Source organism: Panicum virgatum, chromosome 8K (assembly GCF_016808335.1).
Source record: "Panicum virgatum strain AP13 chromosome 8K, P.virgatum_v5, whole genome shotgun sequence".
NCBI classification, from domain to species: Eukaryota; Viridiplantae; Streptophyta; class Magnoliopsida; order Poales; family Poaceae; genus Panicum; species Panicum virgatum.
Window position 1 is genome coordinate 53,089,869 of NC_053143.1, and position 26,865 is coordinate 53,116,733.

A 26,865-nucleotide genomic window follows, 5' to 3' on the forward strand; every position below is an offset into this window, starting at 1 on the left:
CAGTTTCTATCGACGACGTTTTGCATCCTTCAGCTATGCTCCGCTCAGTTCATCCTTTCAGTTTGGTAAGTAAAAAGTTCAGTTATATCTAGTCTTCAGTCTATAATGGGCTCAGATCCTGTTCGGAGCAAAATAATTTGGTAATGATGCTTGCTATCTGCTGAAGCCATTCTGGCCATGCTCCAGTTCACTTGTATGTTGGTTTCCTTCTCTTGGTCATCGGCAGATAGTCGTCTAAACAATTCTGTACATTTGTTTCTTCAAGCAGTTGCTTCTAATCTCCTTGGCCTCACTCAGTCAAGACACTGAAGTACTGAAGGACTGATTAATCTGAACAAACTGTTTCAGCAAGATGGTAAATATCCATCCTTGTTTATCAATTGCTTCTCCTTGTTGGGTAATACGATTTCTAAGGTAAGACTTCCAGCTGTGCTTCAGATATTGCATCTTTGTTTACTTGGTCCCATGATGTTGCTGCAGTGAAATATGATAGCATGACACAAGCAGAATCGCCAAGGATTCACATGATGCGCCCTGATCACAAATATTTTGTTTGAGCAAAAAATTCAGATAAATATCACCAATTCACTGTTATCTCTCTATCTTCTGTTTTGGATTTTGGCTACTCTTAAAAGATCGCAATTTGGTTCTGTACCACTGAATCTTTTTTTAATTCCCTATATTAATATGGTTGTTGTCACTATTTTTTCATTGGTCTTACCTTTGATTCTTTTGAGCTACCACAAAATTTGGTAACTCCCTAATTATAATTTGCTGGTCTCAGTGGTACCTCTTGATACATAGCAAGGAGCCAAAATGACTCAAATTAGTATTCTACTAGTCTATCAACCCGTGCTCTTGCACGGACTAGTTAGATATATCTAATAATTATCTAACTCACGCTCTCTTTAACCAATTAAATATTCTAACCCAGTACAGATACATATTTATCATTATGTAATCGTAATAAATGTTATAGGTTTAGTTACTAACAATTTTTTCTCACTTTGCATCACACTACCATATATGTTTGATATGTATTTAATTGAACACTTTGTTTGAGCTATGGGAACATGGTATTCTTATCTCTTCTCTTATACAAAAATATATGGTGACATACACATTATGGTTAGTATTTTTATATAAATAATAACATAAATAAAATTTTAATAATGATAGAATTAGTAATTTAAAATTTTATATTGATGCACTTTAAGATTTTATTATAATATTATAATTTTGATTCAGATTTGGGATTTACTTTAACTTTTCATTATGATATCATTGGATAATGTATATAAAAATTTAGGGGTTTATTTGATATTATTTTATAACGGCATAAGTGGGTAATTTACATAAAGATTAGGGGTGACTTTAGATTATTTTTTATAATAGCATTGGTGGGTAATTTAGACACACGTTTACCGAGTTACTTTAGTCTATTTTCACAATGGCAAAGGTGGGTAATTTATTAGAAAAATATAACAAATCCAATGTCTATTATGATTAGAGTTACCGAATTGATTGCCGGATGTTTCTGATTTTTGTTAGAATTTGTAGAATTTATCTATTTTTTCAGACTGTCCACTTAGGATCCTAGGTGGTTTTATCTGGAGGCTTCAAAAGGAGCTTCCAATTAGTAATAGTAAGATCTCTAATACTAAGGGGGTGTTTGGGAGCACTCTGCTCCACCTAGGATGGCTCCACTCCAGGAAAAAAATATCCAAACAGGTCAGCCAACTCCACTACACCTCCAATTGACTCCACTCCATCTTTTTTAGAGAGCTCCTTAAGAGGTGCTCCACCAATTTATGGAGCTGGTGGAGTTGGGGGATAATTACCCACCTATCATTGATTACAGTCCCTCTAGTATCAGTTCGCTCCAAAAAAGAAAAGTCCACGGTCTCGTCTCCCACACACGCTCCTTTGCCCCCACCAAGGCACTAACACCTCCAACACCGCCGCCGCCCTCGGGCTCCCCGCCGTCGCCGAATGTGCCTCTTGAACAATCTCTAGTCATAATTCTGCGTATCAATCTCTAGTCATAATTCTGCTTATCGATCTCTAGTCATAATTAATAACAATGAAACATATTAGCATATCTTCTGCAATGCAAACTTAGTTGTGGTACACAATCATCTCCATAATTACATATAAAACACACAGCCACTAAACTGTGCTAAATTGTTCTCGTGCAACATAAACAATTGGCAATTTCACCACATCCACCACCTTCTCCGCCATGACTTTTTTGAAGAATTCTTCACTGATCTCATCAGATTCAGCGAGGCCCTCGCTGATACTAACACACTGCACAATGAGCATGTCATGGCACTGCATATTCAGTGGTGCCTCCTCTTGTGCTCGCAGCGTCACTGAGACATAGCACTTCGAACATGGTGGCAACGTTCCTATCTTTGGCTCTGCGCGGTACTTGGTTTGGTTGGTCATTATATTGAAGGCAATGGAGCCGCCCGTCTTGTTTGTTAGCTGGAGGCAGCTCGATATGTCCTTTCTTGTCTCGAAGAGAAAGCGCAGCTCCAGTGTCGGATCGACAGCAAGAACGTTGGAGTCAGAGCTCCTCTGCAAGAAAGAATGGATGTACTAATGCAGCGTGGAAGTAACTGATCTAGTATGTGTCTGCAAACAATCGTACCTGCTCGACAATATGACGTTTTGACTGATCTGAAGATAGTGTCATTTTCTTAATCTTGGCTTCTAGTTCTTCCAGTTCATTGACAATGTATTTTATAGAAGGCCTTCTGTTGGCGCAGATTTATGACCAACACACGAATGCGCACGATGCCCAGCGAGCGACGGCACAGGTGCGGCGCCGATGCTCAGGGCGGTCAGACCATTCAAATAGACCGGTCAGACCGGTCGCCGGGGTGAGACGGCGAGATCCGACGAACGCTCGCCCAGGAGGGACCCGTCAGAGCAGGCGCACGTAGGGTTGTTCTAGGATCGGCAGGCCACCTAGAACGCCTTCAGATGTCGCGGAGGCCAAGGAAGAACAGCAGAAAAGGGTTGGAAGGAGCTAGGGTTTGGAGATAAAAATAGAAACAATAAACATAAAAAAAAGTAATGTATTGATGTGTTTTTTGATCGATTGGATGTCTCAATCGGCCGTGGCCCTTTATATTTATAGGGTGGGTGGACTTGTCCCGCAAGAAATCCTATTACAAGATCTAAATATATGAAAATCTCTAGTTGTACTCGGACTCTGCTTGGACCGGTCAGACCGGTCATACCTACCGGTCAGACCGGTCGGCTCCTGCCGGATCGGCTACATCATCACAGACCAGTCAGACCGCCTGGGGCGACCGGTCAGACCGGTTGGTCTAGTCTGCTGCAAATTTTGGTCGTCAACATATGCCTCCCTGTTCTTTGGCAAAGCTTGCGTGCTAAAGAACACTCTTCTGGACCAAAATTGTCTAAAGGCGATGATCAACGATAAAAATTATCGGCCATGTCTTGCTTTTCTTCAAGTTGATGATGAATCAATTTGCTTCGGTCTCCAAACTTTCTTCATGGCTATTGGCTTTGTTGGCTTGACCTCCACTTCTTGCCCCATCGTTGCAATCTTCGCTTTTGGGTATGAGACAAGCCTGAGGGACACCACCTCGGCTGTAAATATTTTGAATCTTGTCTCATGTCTTCTTTGCTGCAATTAAAGTCTCTTTTGACCAGATCATTGCTAGCAACAATCGGTCTTTTTGGTGAAGCATAATTTGGATACATAGGAGGAAATTGAATATAATATGATTGCATATGCATCCTACTATAATCTATAGACGTATCAAAATAAGGATGAAACCAGGGAGTAAACGGCCCATAACAATTATTTTGATGTGAACAACAAACCGATTGCTCTTGAAGTTTTAACGATAAGCTCACATCCTTAGCTTCATCTGATCGCTTCTCCATCTTCTGAATAACTTCTTGCCTCTCATACTTATCCAAGAGTTCTTTAAAACTCGGCCTTGTCTTGTTTCTGGAGGAACTCCCAGATTCTCTGCACGCACCGGTCAGACCGGTCTTCGTACCGGTCAGACCGGTAGACTTGTTGTCGGTCTTCCTTTTGTCTTGCCCCCCGAGCGTTGAAGGATCTCGAGAGGTTTTGTTCTGCTGCATCTTCTTCTCAGGTCTCTCTTATCCAATGATCATGTTTTTTTCCCTTTGTTGATTCGGCTTGATTCGACCGAATTAAAACTTTGGGATTTTTCAACTCAAGCACATGTGTATGCAATGGAAAAGGATTTTGATCGACTTGCATTCCAAAAATAACTAATCGTCCTTCGTCTATGGCCGATTGTATTTGTCTACGAAGAACATTGCAATTATTTGTAGCATGAGAGAAGGTATTATGCAATTTACAATAAGCACGCCTCTTCAACTCATCTACTGATGGAATAGTGTGAGAAAACTTAATCTTTCCAAGCTTTGCTAATTCATCAAAGATTCTATCACACTTAGACACATCGAAAGTGTATTTAACTTCATCATGCCGATTTTTTGGAATCGACTTTAAAGAAGTACAAGTGCTAGGTTTATCGCTAGGTGACCACACAAATTCAGCAGCATAAACCTCACTATTCTCATCGTCTGAAGAATCACCATGAATCATATGCATACCAAGACGATCAGATTTACACTTAGACTCTTTGCTTCGGCTTTTTTGAGCCAAAGCCCTCTGCAACACTTGATTAACAGTTAGAAACTCATATCCTTCTAATTTTTCTTTAATATCAGATCTCAAACCATTAAGAGCTAATTCGCCAAGATCCTTTTCAGAAATAACCAAGCTATAACATCGGTTTTTGTATCTCTAAATCTTCTAATAAATTCAGCAACAGACTCATCATGCTTTTGCTTAACCGATGTTAAATGACATAGCCTCAACTCATTTTCACCATTATAAAAATGATCATGAAATTTACGCTCTAATTGAGACCAAGTTTGCACAAAATTAGGTGCTAATGCCGAAAACCATGAAAAAGTAGTGCCAGATAAAGACAAAGGGAACATTCTAATTTTCAAATGATCAAGACTCCCATAAATTCCCATTTGTGCATTAAACTGACTAACATGCTCCCATGTAGTTATACTATCCTCTCCAGTGAATTTAATAAATTTTGGTACTCTAAAATTCTAAGGATATGGAATAGAATCAAAACTTTCAGAATAAGGCTTTTGACAGACTAGAGTTTTGTCCTTCAATTCTACGCCGAAAGTTTCTTTAAACATAAGAGCCAAATCTTTCTTATGCTTCTCAAGTATTTGATTAAAATAAGAATCATTTGGCCTTTGAACATTGGTATTAGAGCTATTCGGCACATGCGGTATATGATTCGGTTGTGTATATGGTATTTGCTGCAAATGTCCATTATTTGGCATTGTACCATATGAATAACCTGAACCCTGAGGAGGCATAGTGTATGAATTATTCATTTGGCAAAAGCCAACTGAAACATAAGGTACACTAGTAATTGGCTCAGGAGACGATGGATGTGCAATTAAAGCTCCAGAATCGGTCCTCCATGACCGGTCTGCGAGACCTGTCCGACCGCTCCATGCGCGTGATACTGCTCTGGAGTTCTCTGACCATAAAAATTCATCGGCATGCCGTATTGGGGCGCATGTGCTGCTGATGATTCAAAATGCATAGTATTATGATAAAAGGGCCATCAATATTAGGTCTAGGAGTACCACTATCATCAATTAAAGGTTGCTTGCCTAATGATTTATCAATCATATTTTGAACAGTAGCAAGAATATTTTCTTGGCCACTAACCACCAATTGACTAATTTTCTCCAAAGTAATGGGCGATGTTGCAGCACTTATATTGGTGTTAGATTTTGCCTGCTCCTCCTCATCTGAAAAAATGACCACCTCCTTGTCTTTGGAGACATCAGCCTTCCGATTCTTGGAGAAGTGAGACAAGAACCACCGACGCTTTTCTTCGATTTCTTTTTCTTTGCGCCGTATGTTCTCCTCTTTGCACTCCTTGATGAAGGCTTCATAAACTTGACGATTCTCGGGTGGCAACTCATCAACAGACGGACTGCTGATATTATTGACGTTGATCTCACCGGGATCCGACAGCTTCACTATGGTAGTATATGGAGTAGATTAGATCGGTTTTACAACCAAGATCTTTTTTCCCAGCAGAGTCGCCAAAATTGTGTTGGCGCAGATTTATGACCAACACACATGAATGCGCACGATGCCCAGCGAGCGACGGCCCAGGTGCGGCGCCGATGCTCAGGGCGGTCAGACCGGTCAAATAGACCGGTCAGACCGGTCGCCGGGGTGAGACGGCGAGATCCGACGAACGCTCGCCCAGGAGGGACCCCGTCAGGGTAGGCTCACGTAGGGTTGTTCTAGGATCGGCAGGCCACCTAGAACGCCTTCAGATGTCGCGGAGACGAAGGAAGAACAGCAGAAAAGGGTTGGAAGGAGCTACGGTTTGGAGATAAAAATAGAAACAATAAACATAAAGAAAAGTAATGTATTGATGTGTTTTTTGATCGATTGGATGTCTCAATCGGCCGTGGCCCTTTATATTTATAGGGTGGGTGGACTTGTCCCGCAAGAAATCCTATTACAAGATCTAAATCTATAAAAATCTCTAGTTGTATTCGGACTCTGCTTGGACCGGTCAGGCCGGTCGGCTCCTGCCGGATCGGTTACATCGTCACATACTAGTCAGACCGCCTGGGGCGACCGATCAGACCGGTTGGTCTAGTCTGCTGCCAATTTTAGTCGTCAACACCTTCATTTCGCTCGACGTTCACACATCTTAATGCTGTATCCACACAAGTCTTCACTTGCAGGATGTTTGTTTCTCGTAATTAGCGTTTCGGCGTGCCCTGCATCCTTTCTTTCCAGTTATCAGTTACCTGCGAAATTGGCAAAGATAATGTTGCTAAGATGGGAGATGCATGCAGAAGAACCTAATGCATAACCCAGAACATGAAAAAGATCGACATCTGTCCACGGTAGAGAGAAGTTCCCCTTACAAACTTAATAAATTGATCTGGAGGCATTTCACGATGGCCTCTGTTTCCAGCCAAACTGAACACGTCAAACTATTTTTGATACAGCTCGATCGTTTATGTATTCGGGTGGCATGTAACCTCTTCATGATACCACAAGCATCAAAGATACATATGGTCAGTGAAGTAGAAATGGCAGAACGAAAAAGCTTTGTTTGAGAGCATTATTAGCAAAATAGTTTGCTTGGAAAATGATGCATCCACTTACTGCGTTCCTTTGAGAACCTCCGTTTTATGGGTTTCTGACGAAGCAACCAGTTTAGACAGACCAAGATCTCCGATTTTCGCCGTCATGTCCTTATCAAGCAATATATTTGCAGGTTTCAAGTCCAGATGGTAAATGGGTCTTTCCTGTGCAGTATGCAGGTGGTTCAAGCCCTCACAGATCCCTTTAATAATTTTGTAACATGTCGGCCAATCCAGGTCACATGATTCATCTGCAATGGAAAAAGGGACAAAACATATAAAGATACTGAATCATTTGAATGCTAAATACTCCAGAGAGTAGCTAGTAAATGTACCTGAAATGTGTTTGTCGAGGCTTCCGCATTGCATGTACTCGAAACAGAGAGCTCGCTCAATTTCTTGAGCCCGAACTAGATCCCCGTTGTGCTTAACAAACTTGTGGCGTGATTCATAGCAGTAACCGAGCAACCGGACAACATTTGGATGGCGAATCTCCCTAAGATTACGGAATTCGTTGTCAAACTCCTTATCATCCAGTCCATGAAGTGGGTGAAGCTTCTTCACTGCAACCTCTTGCCCATCAAACACGCCCTGTTGTGATTTAGTTACTTGTTAGATAGAATCAGGCATGCATTGAGGGAAAGAAAAAAAGAAGTGGCTCTGAGAAAGCAGTCGTATGTCGTACCCGATAAACATTTCCATACCCGCCGCCGCCAACTTTTAGCGCCTCTGAAAATTTCTCTGTAATAGTTTCAAGCAACTCGAGCTTAATGCCCATGTCCTCACCCACAAGGCGGCTCATCTCGGATCTTTTTCCTGAGGCAGAAAAGGGCCTTTTCAGCATGGATATGGTCTGGGTTTGTGAAGCTCCACTGCGGCACTGCCTTCTTGGGGAAGCGTGGAATCTAGCACAAGAGGAGTTGTTAAAGACTCGTGCCAATCCACCCACCGTTGACTTGATTTCGTCAGTGGGAGTACTCGATCTGTTAGTGGTTTCGCGGGAACATCGTCACATGCCGACGACCCGACGTCTTCTCGCCAGCCGACCAGGGTTTATTGGGTGAAAATGCCCCGTGATACTGCAAATTCATGATCCATCGCCTTAAGGATGGTAGGTTTGTTGGTGGGCTCTGGGTGATTAATTTATTTAGCCCAATCAGTTGGCTCGTGCGGCTTGTTTTGGTGTCTCCTGACAGTCAGCTATACGAGACGGCATGCAAAATGATTTGACTAGACCAAATAAATCTATACAATTTGTTCTTGATATTTGACATTTCTTTAATTAGACAGACCTCATTACAATATAAAAGAACACTTTTTGTGTGGAAAAAATTGGATGCTACTCCCTCCGTTCTAAATTATAAGACATCCCAAGAATCTTGGAGAGCCAAAGCAATCTCAAGTTTGACCAAGATTATAGAGAGAAATATAAAGATTTATGATATCAAATTGATGTACTATGAAAATATAACTAATAACGAATCTAATGGTACTTAGTTTATATAATAAATATTATTATTCTATTATATAAATTTTGTCAAACATAAAAAACTTTCACTCTCCAAGGTTGTTGGAATGTTTTATAATTTGGAATGGAGGGAGTAAATGAACACTTATTTAGAGACGGAATATATAATTTGTGTGTAAAACTCAATATGAAACGATGAAGCGCATCTAGGCCGATAGATACTAATGGTAAGTTTCGGTGATTAATGACAATCGTATGCGACTAACGTATGTTTTGAAGGAAAAATCAATGATTGACTTAGTCACATATGGAATATGAAAGGAGACCCCTCAATTTGAAACAAACATGGGTGTCAAGGACACATTTTCGAAGATTAAAGATTCTTCTAGTCTCAAGTGTCACAAGGAGATGAAGGACACTTGATTTAGTTAGGGTTTCATAGTTTTTAGTTCTTGACCGTACTATTAAGAAGAGTGGTTCTTGAGTTAGTAGCTTGACCAAATTTGAGTTAGCCTTAGAAATCTTGCACACTCGCTCAAATACAGCTCAAGACAGTCAAAAGAAGTCAATACAACACTTGGAAGAAGAAACGATCAAAGAAGAAATCAAATCCAAGTCAATTCAGCTACAAAACAAAAAAAACAGCAGCACCGAACCGATACTTGAGCATCGGTGCATCCGACGCTTAGCGGAAGAATCGATGCCCCTGTCGGCTAATTTCTTTTGATGCAAAATGGAATCAAGTCAAGATACTCTTGGTCACCGGTTGAACCGACGGTTCAAATATGATCATCGGTGCAATTGATATACTATTGCCTAGAGAGCTTGTTTGGGTGGACCTGGAATTGCCTTCAGCACCGGTTTAACCGATGCATCTAAGGAAGGCATCGGTGCATTGGGTGTACTATTGCAAAGACGTTATTTTGGTGGAACCAAAACACCCTTCAGCACCGGTTTAACCGATACCCCATCGGAGCATGCACCGGTGTAATGACACAAACCTACGCACTGTGTCAGAATTCCAACAGCTACTATTTGGACGCAGAGAGACCGGTTTAACCGACGCTACCGCAACACTACCGATCGGTTCTTTCGATGGTCCCGATTTTTCTGCAGTGGGTTTGTAACAGCTATGGTGGCTTCTCTACTCTATATAAGGTCACCCCTGGCTCATTTATGATGCCTTTGACACATTGAATACCTGAGACCACCCAAGAGAAGGAGAGAGAGTGCTTTGAGCCATGAGATGAAGATCTAGAGCTAGAAATTGTTCCAAACTTGATGAAATCATTCTTTGCAAGTGTATCAAGTGTGCTTGAGCTTAGGGCCAACTGAGTGTAGGTCAAGTGAAGACTTAGGAGTTTGTTACTCTTGGTGTTTGACGGCACCTAGACGGTCTTGGTGATCGGGAGGTTCTTGGTGAGCTCTTAGAGTTTGTGGGAGGCCCATGAAGAGAAGCTTGTACACGATGTGAAGCTCGCCGTTCCAGAGATGGAAAAGGAGCAGTTTTAGCGATCACTTGCTCCTTGGTGAAGCAAGGGAGCAATACCCTTGTGTGGGTGCTCCAACGTGGATTAGGGGGAGCGTCAATTCCTCGATACCACGGGAAAAAATCCGGTTGTCTCGTGTCTCTTGCATTTACTTTCAAGCAATTAAGTTTCTTTGTTTGTGACCTTGGCTTTTAATTGCTTGTTATTTGACTAGGACAATCGCATGATAGTGTGATTTTTTGCTTAAGACTTGATCCTGGTAGTGTGTCTATCCTTAGGCAAAGATGAGCTTATTAGTGTGTTTACCCACCTAAAAACCCTTTGCTAGTGTGCTCTAGTTGATAGGTTTCAAATTTATAGATTGTGCAATACTAGTTTAAACTAAGGACTGGTTAGAAATTTGAAAAAATCCCAATTCAACTCTTTCTTCTTGGGTCTCGATCCTTTCAAACGATCCAGCGGATGGAGCAATATATATGCAGGGTCATGGTAATGCTGGGTAACGCTAGCTACGCCCGTCACGTTAGCGTGTTTTAGGCCGTCACTGTTTTGCCGATAAGAATGGGGCTACAGCACGCATGCCTTGTCGCTCGATCCGAACCTTTGGTGGTCCTTCCATGTGGTGGATGAATTATTGAGCCACCGCAAACCGCGGACAGCAGCCGATACATTATTGGGAGGAAAATTCTCACCGACGCTGTTTTAAAAAATTCTCACCGATGAATTATTGAGCTTGTTTTTCTTTTTTCTTTTAAAAAAATACATAAGTAGTAGGTTTAGATCGCCAAGACGCTAACAGGATAACAAAGATGCATAGCTTCACCAAAGTACCAATCTGTTTCAGCGGCGGAGCTTCGACGAGACTGCAGGGGTATGGGGCAGGCTTAGAGATAAACACAAATGTAGGCTAGATTTGATGTTTTTTCTCAAGATGTGTAGGTGATGGAAATCTCTTCCTGACGATTCGTGGCCAATTCTCTCGCCTCTCGTCGTGCCACGTCATCGGGCGGAATCCCGGCCGTCGATCCAGCAACGAACGGCCACGAGTGCTCGCGGCTGGTGGTCGCGGCCTCGCATCCCCAGCCAGCAAGGGCGCCACGGCCAGCTCGTCGGGTCGGCCCAGACTCCTCGCGCCGCCTTCGACCGGCCGTCGGCCAGGGGCCGCCTCCGCCGCCGCGCGACTGCAGTGCCCGCCCGAGCCGCTGTTGGGCGCTGGCGGCAGCGCCGCTACGCATGCAGGTCAGCGAGCCAGGGCCGCCTCGCTCCTCCTGCTGCAACCACCGGCTTATCGTCGCCGAGTCGCCGACCTGCCCGCCGGGTCACCATGGAGGAGAAAAAAGGAGGAGAAGGAGCCGACACGGAGGAGCCGGCGACCGGCCTGCCACACCACCCGTCAAGCCGCCTCGCCTCCCGCCCCGCCCCACCACGGCGCCGCAAGCCGGGGCCGACCCACCCCGCGCTGCCCACGCCCCCATGGCCGTGCTCTGCGAGTCGCGCCCGCCAGGCTTGCTGCCGTGCCGCCTGTGTGGAGAGACAGGGAGAGAGAGTGCATCGGGGAGACAGCGAGAGAGTGCTGCGTGGGAGAGATATGAAATGAACAAGATGCAAAAAAAATGAGTGAACAACAACGCTCACACACTCCCAGACACGAGTGAGAAAGAAGGGCCGCGTGTCCACATCGTCGTGCCACGAATCGAGAAATGGCCGGGTGTCTGTGCGCGCGCCTGTGCTGCTGTGCGATTGAGAAGGGAGAGGATGCACGTGTCGCTTGGAGTTTATGGCCGATCTGCCGACAATGCACACTAATGCCTTTTTTTTGTTGAAAGGCCACCAAGGCCATTTTAGTACCAAGCATCCATAAAGGATCAAGGAGATGTTTGGTTTCTACAAGTAGCTGTCACATCGATTTGGTTATCAAATCGAATGTACAGATGTCAATTTAATCTAAAACTAATTGCATAAGTTGCAATTAAGTGTCTAGACGAATCTTTTAAGTATAATTAATTAATAATTAGAGGATAGTTACTGTAGCAATCAGTGGTCAAATTGTGGACTAATTAGGCTTAATAGATTCGTCTCGTATGATAACGACTTATGAAATTAGTTTTGTAATAAGCCTATACTTAATATTCCTAACTGGTGTTTAAATATGCAATGTGACGGAACTTATGACTTATGTTGTTGAAACCAAACAGAGCCTAAAGAACTCAGGAATTGTTCACATTCAATTTAATCACGCACACACACAATGGGTCACATTTGACAACATAGTTGATATAGCTTTCAATATATGAGTCATAGAGCTCAGTCAAGCTACAAACATGAAATGGAAACAATCCATGCAATACTTAACTTTAATACAAGCACGTAGAAGATAAGAGCGTATGATTTTTTTCTAAATCTTTAGCCATTTTGTTCAAAGCCTAACCTGTATATACAACAAAATGAAATATAGATGTATTTCAATAATGTTCAAAGACAGTTTTTTTTTTGTCTGTGAATCTGTGAAACTCCACCATTGCGCCAAAGAGTGTTATTTGAATAGGCTGATTTTTATGGTAGTTCGACGGATCTTTGGAAAGGTATCGAACCTTTCACTAGAAAAGTTCCTTGCCCCAATTAGCAGTAACTTTGATGCCACTCTCCAAGCATGCTTGGTAAAAAGGTTTATGTGAATATGTCCATGCAAGGTAGACCATGCATCATCTTTGTTCATCGGTTAAATCCTGTTTTTTTATTTCATCAACACAAATCTACCGTGCACTTGAAGCCATCTCCTAAGGTAATTAATAGTTGGGATTTGATCCATAACTGGAGCGAGCTGTCTACATGTGCGCTCCTTTTGTAGACTTGAAACTTTGCGTCTGTGGACGATTAATGGACGATTAATGACAACATTTAGCAGAAATATAAATATTTTTAGAGAAAAGCAGAAATATAGATATATGTGTTACTTATGATTTTAGCAACTCTTGTCAAGTATCACATCCCTTCTAAATGCCAATGTGGACACATATGTGAATTCCTGAAAAATAAAATGCACAAAAGTTGCCAATATCTAATGTCCAGTTAGTAGCTTACAAGTTCAGGTGCCTTTAAATTTCAATTTCATACAATATGTTCTCTTCATGCCAATCATTATAAAACCTATAAAAAAAATTTCTATCTGTTGTCATCGAAAACCATGAGTACATCCACTGGCCACCCGCGGCAAAGCCGCGGGGTTTTCTAGTTTGTGTTTATTGATGATGAACTTTTTTTAAGGAATTTATTTATGGTAATTTTAAACTCATGGGGAGCTAGGCCACCCCTGGCCTCAAGGAAGCTCCACCCCCTGCTCTGTTTTCCTGGGATTCTCTGGATGGTGTATTACCAAAGTTGAGTTCCTTATGTTGTGTTAGGGGTGCAAATTGGTGTTCCCTAGGTGCAACTTCAACCCACTTTAGTTCAAATTTTTTTACTATTTCTCAAAAGTGAAATCATATTTTGAAAAAGTAGTACAAAATATTGAACTAAGGAGGATTGAATGTGCATCTAAGAGTCACTTGTGTGCACCCAATTTTCCGAGTTTCCTGTAAAGTTCCTCAGGACCTGAATGCTGCCAACAGGGTGTTCTCCGAAACGGGAATGTTGCCGTGAAGCGGATTGATGTGAACACAAACACATTGGATGACAAGCTATTTCGTCGTGAGTTTAATAGCCTGATGCAGGTTATTAACCACCGGAATGTAGTTCGGTTCCTCGGCTTCTGTCATAATACAGAAGGTGAAGCGATAAAAGAAACAGGGTCAGAAAACTTCGTTTGGGCCCAGAAAAGAGAGAGATTACTCTGCTTCGAGTATGTCAGCAACGGGAGCCTTGACAAATATATTACTGGTACGACAATGTTGCATCACTCCATTTTGGCTCTTCTTTTTTTGCTTCTTTATCTTCTTCATTCAGTAGTGTGCTTCTCAAGCAGTCAAGCCACATTCCAAAAATAACTAGGGACAGACTTCCATTAATTTAGTTTAGCATAAACTACTACTTATTTTTTGGTTTTTTTTCTTCTGTAGATGAATTAAGAGGACTTGAATGGGATATTCGTTATCAAATAATCAAGGGAATTTGTGAGGGTTTGCATTATCTTCACAAGGAAAAGTCTATTATTCATATGGACCTCAAACCTGCCAACATACTACTAGATGATGGCATGGTGCCAAAAATTACTGATTTTGGTCTGTCAAGGCCTAATAAAAACACATGTACTGCAGGGGAACGTTTTGGAACACGGTAAGCGCTATGTATCAAGAGCATCCATTCAAATTTCTTTGACATTTTACAGCCTACCTTTCCTTTCCACCATGATCATGCATCATACTGTTGATTTTCTTGCAGAGGATATTTTGCTCCAGAATACATGAACGATGGCAAAACTTCATTCAAATCTGACATCTATGGTTTGGGTGTCATAATCATAGAACTAGTAGCGGGACGTAAGGTTGTCAACGACAGTAACAGCAATGTAAGAGTTCAGTTTATTCAAGCATTTCGAGAGGTGTTTTATCATCTTGTTCTTGAGCAATAAGTCGTTTTATCATATTGTTCTTGAACAATAAGTTAGCTTATATAAGTTAGAGGACAAACAAAGCATGTCTTTAATTCCTTAATGGGCACTAAAAATTGTTAGGTCGATACAGAACACAGCCTGCACTTGGTTTTGCACTAAATAAATATTCGGAAATCACCATAAACAACTACCATTTCTGAAATGTAGGTACTTCGGAGGTGGAGGCACAGGTGGAAGAAACCACCGACGCTGCAACAGTACCAACAGTTAACAAAATGCCTGGAAATAGCGGAACGTTGCAGGAAACAAGAACCAAAAGATAGACCTTTTATATGGGATATAATCCCTTATCTCAGTGAAACTGAAAGCACGAATGGGCACGCTGACCAGATAATAAGTTTTTCGTTTGCTCCCTAGCTAGCTAAGAACCAAGGGCGCTATTATCTTAGACAATGCAAGTGGTGCCTCCAATATTTGTTCATTTTTCCAGATAAGCAAACTAGCTACTACCTCCGGACCGTTTTATATTATAAGGCGCCCATCACAGATTAAGATTCAAAACTTTATAATCTTTGACCAACAATATAACTAATAATTTTTAGCTTTAATAATATAAACTTGATACGGTTAGATTTGAAACAAAATATAGTCTCCAATGATCATAAGTTTATAATCATAAACAATATAATATGAATGGGCTGAGAGAAAGCTACAAAAAATCCATATGGCCAGCAACTAGCTGTATTATTAGCCTTGCTCTTAGAGACTACATTAATTTCGCTTCTGAGAAGGACATTGAGTTTTACCAGTTAGCAATGCAAGTTTGTAGGGAGCTGCCTGAGTTCGAGACTCTGCCACTTCTAATTAAATTGGAGCGTATCAAAATCAATCGGTTACACACAGTTTGTCGCTATGCACCACACATTCACTAGTGTCTATAGTCTATTTTTTCCACATATTATACTAAACTGAGTGTAAATTGCTTATTTAAGGTCCTAAACGAATTCAAATTTAAAAGTGGCCAACTACAAAGTTTCATAACTTTTTGAGATCTACAACTTTTATTTTGGCTATTTTTCCATCCAATGTTGTGTATAAAATTTGAAATTTGCTTTACCGTGTGCCAGATCTAGAGCACACGGTAAAGCCTGGTCATTTGCCGTGTGCCAGATCTAGAGCACACGACAAACATCTTTTTAAAAAAAAATTCTACATGGTGTACCAAATTAATTAGTTAAATATAGCAAATAAATATAAAAATGTACCAAATTTTAATATAGAGTGCCACATGTTGTATGTGAAGAGCATAAAAGGTTTCGAGGTGAGAAGAGAAAAAAATTTATTATTTTGCCGTGTGCAAAAAAAGCATACGACAAATTTATTACTTTACCATGTGAAAAAAAAGCACATGTGCCCAATATCTACCGTGCGTTTTTTTGGATGACACACGGCAAAAGTGTTGTTTGCCGCGTGTCTGGAAAGTTGCCCACGACAAACTTTGGGCACACGAAAAATACGATCTTTCCTGCAGTGACACATGAACTTTTTATTTATGTGTAGGGATTCCAATTTTGTTTTCTAGAAAGCTTCAATATCCAACGAAGTTAGGTAAATTTGAAAATAAAAATCAATTCGGCCAAGCCTGTATGAAGTTTTTCAAAATTCAAAGATAATTTTATTGAATAATTAGTTTCCATCATTCTTGGTGCATAGTCATGCGACTATAGTGGTAGGTTCATTCAACAAAATAGCAATAATAGAAGTATTAGCGCAATTAGAGATGAAACACGATATAAAAAAAGATAAATTCTAAAAATTCTTATAAAAATCAGAAACATTCGACCATCTACTCAACCGACTATAATCATCATCAATAGTATAACCATCAGGATCTATAATCTTGTCTATAATCATCATCAATAAATATAAACTAATCTTCTAAGAACTAAGGGCCTGTGTGGAAGAACTCTACTCCATGTGTTTTTTTTAATTACAAAAGATAATTTCAAATCTTTCCTACTAATTCTTGTGTATTTCCCAGCCTCTGGGGCTACCCACGTCACCCCGAATTCCTCGGCCAGGTGGGGATGTAAATTTTGCAACCACCCAAACTTTGGTGAAATCAACTCGCGGTCCATGGACGACAATTTTGCAAAAGGATTCCCAGACTTTGTGAATGCTAATTTTACAAAACCTAAACTTTCGACACACACTCTATTGACGGTAATTTTATGAATAACCCCCACTACTACAATAACTATTTTTTGAGGCGGTCAAAAATAATTAACCGAACCGCCTCGGACCAAGGCTCGCGGAAAATAGATGATTTACCGAGGCAGTTTTTGCTGTCCGCCTCGATTAATCAAAAAAACATTTAAAAAAAGAAAAAGACTGCCAGTCTGCCAAGCCAAGCCCATGACGCCGCCGGCCGGTTCCAGTGGCGCCCGCGCCGCCGCAACTCGCGTCGAGCAGCCGTGCCAGCACTAGGTCCACCGGGATGTGGACTCGCAGCGCCCGCCGCCGCGACACTGCTGCCTATCCTCGGCAGCGCCACCGTCGTGCTACGCCTGCGCCCTCCGCCGTGCCTCCACCACCACGCGCCGGAGGGAGGGAGGGAGGGAGACAGGGAGGGCGCTGTTGGGAAGGTTGGGGAAGGGGCCACCAGGAGGGAGGTTGCTGCCGCCGCACCATCGCCGGATGCGCCACGTGTGCTGCCGGATCTGCTCCCCGCGCCACCGGATCCACCCCTGCTCCCTGGATTGATCCTGGCGCCACCGGATCCACCCTCCCGCCGCCTAAGCAGGGGCGTCGCGGAGGGAGGGGGCGCGGCTGGCGTCAGGGGTCGGAGGTGGGGTGGCGTCAGTGGCCGGAGCCTAGAGGTGATGAGGCGTGGGGGGGGGAGAGAGAGAGGCAGGCAGGCCGCTGGGCCGTGGGAGAGAGAGGGAGGGGAGGAGAGGGGTGCGTGAGATGAAAACCTAAGTGCAGTATATATATCTGGAGCCATCTATCAGGCCGAGTTGGGCTTTTCTTGGCTTGGCCCTTTTAACCGAGGCGGACTTCTTATAAATAACCGCCTCCAAAATGCCATTTTTGGAGGCAGACCTCTTATAATGCCCGCCTTCAAAAATAGATTTTGCAAGGTGGTTTTTTATAACCGCCTCAGTTAATAAAAAATGACCGCCTAAATTAATCGCAGGCATTAACCGAGGCCATTTTTAAAAGTCGTAGTTAATATTTTTTGTAGTAGTGCCCCTTAACTTTGGCGAAACCAATAACATCAAATTCACATAAAACCACGAGACTTTTGCTAAACCAACCCCCTTAATGTGTATCACACTGCATAGACATATTTCAATGGTCCACACCTCACACACATACATTCAACAATCCAAATCAAATTTGACCGACCCGCAACAAAACTTTATAAGCATGGATATATACGTCTGCAGTGGCGGAGCTAGCAAATATTCCAGGGGGGCAGCAAAATCCATTCCACCGCCACGTGTCGCTCCTATCCGGTGTTGTTGGCGCCGAGGCTCGTGATTCCGCTCGTCAGCAGCAAAGGCAAGCCGATTGCCATGGCCGCGACGGCGACGGCTCATACGAGCGGCGGCGTTCCTACCTCAGTGCCTGCTTAATAGATGAAGTCATGAAGGGGTCTCAAAATTTTTTTGCAGTGTTGGAGGTGCCCTGCTAGCCCACCCTGGCTCTGTCGTTGTCCGTCCATGACGGGCCTCTGGGGAGCGCCAGCGGCACAACAGTTTTCTAGTAGCACTCTAAATTTTCATATAAGTTACCCACATGTGTCATTAATTATGATAAATAATATAAATGAAACCCTTAAATTTGCCCAAAATGTATGCTAATATATTTTCTAAATTGCCAGCTTCTACCACTATTATTATATAAAAAAGTAACTCAAAAATATGTGCTCTGCGTCACCATACCACGTAAGCCAAGTATACATGCATATATATATATATATATATATATATATATATATATATATATATATATATATATATATATATATATATATATATATATATTTCTATGGTTTCGAAATCATAAAAACAATTTCCTTTATGAATGAGGTATGGACCACTAAAAACATTTTAAATTATATCAATACTCTATGATAATAAATTATGTGAGCTGTTATTTTAGATAAATTTATAAATTTTGACAAAAAAACATACCTACAATAATGATAGTTTCATCTATTTTTAATAAAAAATAGAATACCACACACATAACTTTTTGATAAGAAAATTCAACATATTGAGTGTGATGGTGTAGGCAGACATGACTATTATGCCATTATAGTAATTAAGAATGCAGTCCAAAAGTTAAAATCCATATTTCTAAAAACCTGATAGAGATTACAGAGTATCTATATTTTATCCTAGAAAATGAATAGTGAGGGAGCAAAAAGAAAAGCAATTCTAATTAGTTGTAAGTACTAAAGTTATTCGCAAAAAAAGTACTAAAGTTATCCAAGAAATTTTAATTTTAATACTTAAAAAATTCTAGCCCATATACGGGTGCACGAGTTAATGGACTAATAATGCTACCTGTAAACCTTCACTAAAAGAAACCGCATTCATCATCATTTGTCTACTCAAACTTTGGCAGGAAGGAGCATGTATCCTTTGTGACAATGCCTTTATCTCTCTTTTTTCGCAGATAAGCCTTTATTCGGAGGATGACATGCTTGGAATTGAGCCCCTCGAGCTACGTTTCATTTTGAGCTTAACAAGCAGATAACAGCCCTGGTTAGGCTAACCAACGAGACAAAGCACGACTACTTAGCCTTTAACATCCAAACGTCAAGCTTGCTGCTGTACACACAGCCAGACAAAGGCATTGTGTCACCAGGATCCATGCGCAGTGTCAAGATAACACTGCGAGCACAGGAGAATGCACCGCAACGTCCGGATGAGATCATCGTACAGAGCACAAAAGTGAAGGAAGGTCTCGCGATCGAGGATATCACTGAACACATGTTTCAAGAAGAGGCCGGAATTCTTGATGAGGTGAATTTGGCAGTTGTATATGAGCCTGATAAACCCAACAGAAATCCCAAGAGTCGAGAAGACACCAAGGTGAGCCCCTTTTTTTGATGAACCACAATGACCAATTTGACTGTTGTACATGCGTTGTCTTCTGTTTTTTTTTGTTTTTTTACAAATGTGTGTATGCATGCGTTGCCAGAAAAGGAAACAGATGGTCGAATTTGCTTCCAGCGAGGAAAAACCTGGCGTCAGCGCAACTTGGCAAGCAAACGCAGTCCCCATGGTGAGCTTCTATATAGTGAGATAAGCCAACTTTTGCATCACTGCTGAAATGAGTTTATTTAATCTAATTAAGTACTTCATTATTCTGTCTGCAAGGACATTAATAATTCTATGAGCTACAAAGATGCGCGAGGACAACGTACTGAGCAAGAGCAGCAACCAGAGCGCCCTAGTTTACATGCAGCACCAAACATCATTTCGCGCGATCCAAGGACCAAGATGGGCAACAGAGCTGTGGATCTTGCAACCGGGGCCATGAGCAGCCTACTTCATAAGCTTGACGAGCTCCAAAAGGAAGAGTACAATCTAGAGATAAGCGTGAAGGAAGACATAGAGTCTTTCTCTGAAGAGCTGATGGAGATGCAGCTAGCCCTCTGCAAGGTGTCAGAGGTGCAGCGGGACAACCGCGATGACCAGATCAAGTGCTGGGCCGACAGTGTCAGGGAGATGTCGTATGACATTGAGGATGTTGTTGATGGCTTCCTGGTACACAGCGAGCCTGCCTCAAACACGGGATTCTTCATGGGGCTCATGCACAAGATGTTCAACCTCTTCAAAAGGGGTAAGACTCACAATCCGATTGGCCACGCCATCAGAGACATCAAGAAACAAGTTCAGGTTGCAGCCGATAGGCGTAAAAGGTTCAAGGTCGACGAAGACGTGGCTAATGTGGCTGTTGCAATTACCATTGACCCTCGCATTTCGGCTATATACAAAGATCAAAAAGAGCTCGTTGGCATCAAAGAGCCAAGAAACGAGCTAATCAAATGGCTCTCTGATAAGGATGGGGATGTGTCAAAACAGAAACTCAAGATAATCTCTATTGTCGGATTTGGAGGTTTGGGCAAGACAACACTTGCCAAGGTTGTGTATGACAAGCTTCATAATCAGTTCCATCCTAGAGCTTTTGTTTCTGTGGGTCGGAATCCTGACGTCAAGAGCGTTCTCAAGGAAATTCTCCGTGAACTTGGTTATGATTCCAGTGCAACAAGCTTAAATGAAAAGCACCTCATTGACGAACTCCACAAATTGCTTCGAAACAAGCCTATATGGTGATGGGACTATATATAGTAATTAAGTGTAGGATCGAAATGGTGACCGAAGAGGATGAATGGGAGTTGATAAAAATTTCTTCTCCAAGAAAGAACTTAATCTATATCCCGTTTACAGCACAATGTATCTATCTTCTAACTGCTAAGATGATACGAGCCAACTAGTCATATGCTCAACTTAGAAACGGTAGGATTGTAACACCCCGTGTGTTAACTACCTTAATTAAGATTAATTGAGAGCTTAATAGGATCATTAGTACTAATAGTGCACTATTGGGTCCAGATATTCTTCGGGAAGCCTCCCGAACCGCAAGCTCGCTTTCGTGATCAAATCGACCACGGCACCGCGCTCGCTCTCTCCCTCGCCTCTCGCTCGCGCGTGCGCCGCCATGGTCGTCGAGGCCACGAGCCGAGCTACGCCGCTACTGCCCCGACCATGCCGTGCCTCCTCTACTCGCGCGCAAATGCCGTCGCCGCACGCCGACGCCGCCGGCTGCCTGCGCGCCGCGCGCACTGCGCCGCGCACCTCCACGCTGAGCTCTCCGCGGAGCACCCTTTCCCGACCCTCCTCCCCCCGAGCAAGCCATCCCACTAGCTTCGCCTCATCCCGGTAAAGCTTCCCGACCGCTGCTCCAGCCACCAGCTCACCGGAATCGAGCTCGCGGCTGCACGCCGTGGCCGCCGCCCTTGCAGCGCAGCGGAGCCCCACCTCCGGTCCTCCTCGACCCCAAACGACCCCGGAAATCGCATCCTCTTGCCGCAGTGAAGCTCCCCGGCCCGCTCGCCGTCACCCAAGGCCTTCGGAGCTCCGCCGCCGCGGCACAGGGCCGGCGGCGGCCGCCTGCTCCCGTCGCTGGCCCTCCTCCGGCCACCCCGACATCAACCGAGACCACCCAGAGGTAGCTCTCGAGTCCCTCTAGCTTTTCCCCAACTTCCCCCATGCCGCCGTTGAGCCCTGCCGCCGGAATCGGGCCAGAAATCGCCGCCCCTGCTCTGTTTCGCGACCAGAGACCTCGGGCAAGAATTGAAACAAATTCAGGGGGTTATTTGCATAGCTATAGACTCAAATGAATAGTGCTGCGAAGGGTTGTTTTGCAATAATTGGCTGAAACTTTGAAAAATCATAGTAAATCATAGAAAAATCAAAAAAATGCAAACTAAAATTTGTTGGATTCCTTGTCCTAAGATATACATCTTTCCTTACAGGTTGATCTTCAGTTTCTAAATAGTTTTTGCTCTAGTTTAAATGTTAGTTTAAGTGGTTGCAAGCTTTGAAAATGCATAGTAAATAGTAGAAAAATGGTAAAAATGTAAAACCAGTTGAATTAGCTTTTATTTGGCATGTAGAACTTAGGAAAAATATTTAACCTGCTGTTTATTAAATGTTTTCATGATGTATTGATTTAATCATGGTTAATGCTTGTTTACGCTTGTCTATTTAATATCTGCAGTTTTGGATGTTCAAAAATTATGAAATTTATGCAGTAGCTTACTCTTTGCATGTTTAGATCAATGTTAAAATTTCAGAACCAGAAGCTATGTGCATGTTTGTAAATCTATTTTTGTTCTGTTTGTTTTGCTAGGGCTAAATTAAATATTTTATGTTGTCAATAAATGTTGGAAAAATATTGTTACATGCTTTATCAATAGCTCATCATGCTGGTAAATTTTGGTTGCTAGATCATGTCCTCAAGTTAAGTTTTTGCATTTGTTTAGTTTCTAGTTATATCTTTCACTTTCCAAAAGTATTGCTAAGCCATTCTTTTCTGCATGGTTTGATACATCAAGTATGTCATTTTTGGGTGAATCATATTAAATTTTGTTGGCTAGAAGGTTTGGCTAATTTCTTGAATGGTGGATGCTTGCAGTGGTTTAATTTAAGTTAATTTGTGTGGCATGCTTGATGTGCTTGTCATCTTCTATGAGATGCTTGAGTGATGGTTAAGTTAAATAACTCTATGTGCTTATGCTAGTATATTGTACTTTTATGAATGCCTTGCGTGTTGCACTTCCATGCATTCATACATATGCATTGTCGCATCTCATTTAGGTACGATAGATGAACCATATGAAGGACGTGCTACTGGAGCCGAACCCGAAGACGATGTTGGTGGACATATCCCAAAGACGGATGGATGGAACCCGATGTGCATGACCAAAGGAAGATGCTCGCCAAGCGAGTATCATCTAACTAACACTGACTTAGTGTTAATCCCAGGCAAGCCCCGGTGCATATCCTATTAGTTGAAATTATGATACCTATATATGTATTTATTACTTGTGCATTACGTTTCAGGAGTTGAGTGGAACCCTAGTTGCATGATCTCTAGGTTTCTCTGAGTTATACTAGCATGTATAGGACGATAGAAATGCTATGCTTAATAGTTCTCGATAGAAGTCGAGTGCCTTCTTGCACTCGCGAGATATAGGATATGTATAAGTCGAGTGATTTCCTGTCACTCGCGAGCTATAGGGCAAAAGTCGAGTAATTTCCGGTTACTCGCGAGATTTATAGTTATCTTTATATTCCAGTATATGAGATATGGAATACAATATGAAATGATTGGGAATTTGAGACCGGACGGGGAAATAATGATGAGATATAGATATGGCAACAGGACAGGATTCCTGGTGTCTTAGCCTCGTCTGTGTCGATTGAGGACCGTACCGTTGTTGGCCCTGCTGATCATGTTTGAACTGTACTAATCGCATGCCGGGAGTAGGAGGTAGTCGAAACCGAGGGAGTAGGAGGTAGTCGAAACCGGTAAGCCTAGTACTGCCTTGTTTCGAAAGTACAGAACTTCTACCCACCCCTTAGGGCAGTCGAGTGGCCGCGGAGAATTGAGATGCATATGTTTACTTTTGGTGGTCTCTCGTAGGGCTCGGTTGACTATATGCAGGTGGGGCGGTTCTGTAGTTCCAGGCGGGGAGGGGAATGGTTGGTTCGTATTGTCCGACGGGGCAAATACGTGCCGTGTTGGTTAGGTTCACCTTGCAAGGTTAAATCGGATCGATTCGCCGTTTGTCACTCTCGGACATGAGCAACTTGATCTCCGAGTCACATCGTAGTAAGAACTTGGAAGGGAATAAAATGATCAATATGGTTGTACCTAATCCATTGTTTTTCCACACTGATTACTGATTGGTGTAGAAATGCAAACTGTAGAAAATAGGTACTCATTCCTAATTTTGAGCTAAAATATTGAAAGTAAGGACTCACTCTCAATTGCTTTTCCGCAAAACAATCCACAGCCAGAAAGCCGTGCATGTCTAGATAGTGGGCTAAGTATACCCTTAGTCGGGTGAGTCTTGCTGAGTATTAGTATACTCAGGATTTGTTGTTTACCCTGTTTCAGGTATAGGAGCTAACCCGGATTCACATCGGTGAGTTCGATGTGACGTCCTCACGTCTCCGTAGTTATCGTTTTACTTCATTTTATTTCAGTTGGTTTCTAATGAAAATCTTCCTCAGGTTAGACTCTCTCTACCGCTGATATTATCTATTATGTGAACTTTAATTTGTAAAAGTCATTTTGTAAATACCTTAATATTGTTTACTATTTTGTAAAATTGTATCATGCTGGTACCGTCTGCACTCGCCGTCGCGCGAGACTTCTGGTGTGTTTCGATCGGCCTGTGGGTTGGAAACAGGCTGTCAGGTTACACTTAATTAAGCTAATGCGCCTGATGCGTTCAAATGATGGCCATTACGCTTAATTAAACCGTTTAACTTGGCGGTTCTGTCACAGGAAGCCTCAAAGAATAGAGGAAGCAAAACTGAAAGATCTACCCACTAATTACTGGCTGAAACAAGCACCATAGTACCTGTCGCCAAGACATCAAAGTACATAAGCACAACCGCGATGTGTACAAAATAAATAAAAAAGAACAAAAAGAATTAGAAAATTCTCCGAATTAAAACCTGAATAGTCATCCTTTGCAGCTTGTTTCGTTTACCAGCTTTACTAAGATTTTGCTACTGCCTGCCATGTATTCAATATATTTCCAGGTACTTCCTAGTGATTGATGATATATGGGATTCCTCAGCATGGTATGTTATTCAATGTGCTTTCCCGGTAAATGATTGTGGCGCTAGTGTGCTGACTACTACCAGGATTCTCTCCGTTGCGGATGACTGTTGCAAACACTGCAGAGGATATGTGTATAAGATGAAACCACTAAGTGATCAGGACTCAAGAAAACTATTTGTTAATAGAATATTTGGATCTCAAGAAGCTGGCCTAGATGTACCAGAAGAGATTTCAGCTGATATTTTGAAAAAATGTGGTGGCCTGCCACTTGCTATTATCAGTACAGCAAGCCTTCTTGCTCATAACCCAAGGTCAAGATGGGATTCTGTGAGGAATTCTTTGGTGTCCATGTTTGAAGGAGACCAAGATGAACTGAAACAAATGGAGCGAATATTGGATCTAAGCTACATGCATCTCCCTCATCATCTTAAGACATGCCTACTTGATATTGGTCGGTATAGAGAGGACTACGAGATAGAAAAGGATACTTTGTTGAGGGAATGGGTAGCTCAAGGTTTTGTGAGTAGGACTCGTATGCGCGATGCCGTGGATGTTGCAGAAGACTACTTCTACGCGCTCATCAACATGAGCATGATCCAACCTTGGACGATGGAGGACGATGAGGTAGAGACCTGTAGAGTACATGATATAATGTTTGGTCATATCAGATCCAAGGCCGCAGAAGAGAATTTCAACCTTGTGATAAATGGCCCAGAAGTCGTGGCAGGGGAACATAAAAGGGTGCGCCGAGTCTCTATTTGCTATGATGGTGAAGAAGATGGCGCAATACTGGCAGCCATCAAGGGGTCACTGTCGCATGTTCGATCAGTCTTACTTTTCAGGGGGTCACTTGTGCCTTCTTTTTTGGTATTGAAGTATGTCCGAGTTCTTCACCTCCAAGTTGCTGCATGTGAGAGGCTAGATCTCACTGGTATTCATGGGATGTTTCTGCTAAGGTTTTTAAAGGTTGTGTGCAGTACAACTGGAGAATATGTGAAGCTACCTGATCAAATTGGGGAGCTATAGCAACTGGAGACAATAGAAGTTGAGATCTCAGATTGTTTCCTAGGCAAACCGACATCTCTTCCACCGGATATTGTTAGGTTGTCCCGGTTAATGCATCTCAGTTATACAGGATCAGGTTTGGTGTTGCCTGACGGGATAGGCAAGCTGAGATCTCTTCGCACCCTACAAGCCGTTGATCTTTTGGAAAGTTCGGCAGAGAATATTAAGGGCATCGCCGAGCTGACCTGCTTGCGACAACTCAAGAAATGCTCGACTTTCCATTGTTAATGATGAGAGGGTGCATAAATTGGAGTGGAAGATGCGCATGGATGCATTGCGAAGGCTCTCCGGCAACCTCAGGAGCTTTATTATGGGAGATGACTGCCACATCGTAGTACCGGCCCATGACTGGACACCGACTCCTCCACCTCGTCGACTTCGGAAGCTCGATCTAAGTAGCTGCCATTTCCCAAGAATCCCTGAGTGGATTGTTCACCTCCACGAACTCTGCAGTTTAGACCTTTCCGTCAGTGAGGTGGCTGATGGTCTCAGCATTGTTGCAAGGTTGCCTTCCCTTGCCTACTTCAAATTGCAGACTTTGTTACATAAATATCCAACAAATGAAAGGGCAATCTGTTGGCGCCAATCTAGGGCCAACACATGAACGCCCTTGATCGCGCAGCGAGCGACGGCACAATTTGCAGCGCCGATGCTCAGACCGGTCGGGG

The 26,865-nt window shown here is 42.6% G+C and overlaps 2 pseudogenes; one reads left to right on the forward strand and one right to left on the reverse strand.

Annotated features, from left to right (window-relative positions):
- Positions 1 to 2,039: 2,039 nt before the first annotated feature.
- On the reverse strand, positions 2,040 to 8,292 carry LOC120645212 (annotated as a pseudogene).
- A 5,171-nt stretch (positions 8,293 to 13,463) lies between these two features.
- On the forward strand, positions 13,464 to 26,801 carry LOC120645959 (annotated as a pseudogene).
- Positions 26,802 to 26,865: the final 64 nt, after the last annotated feature.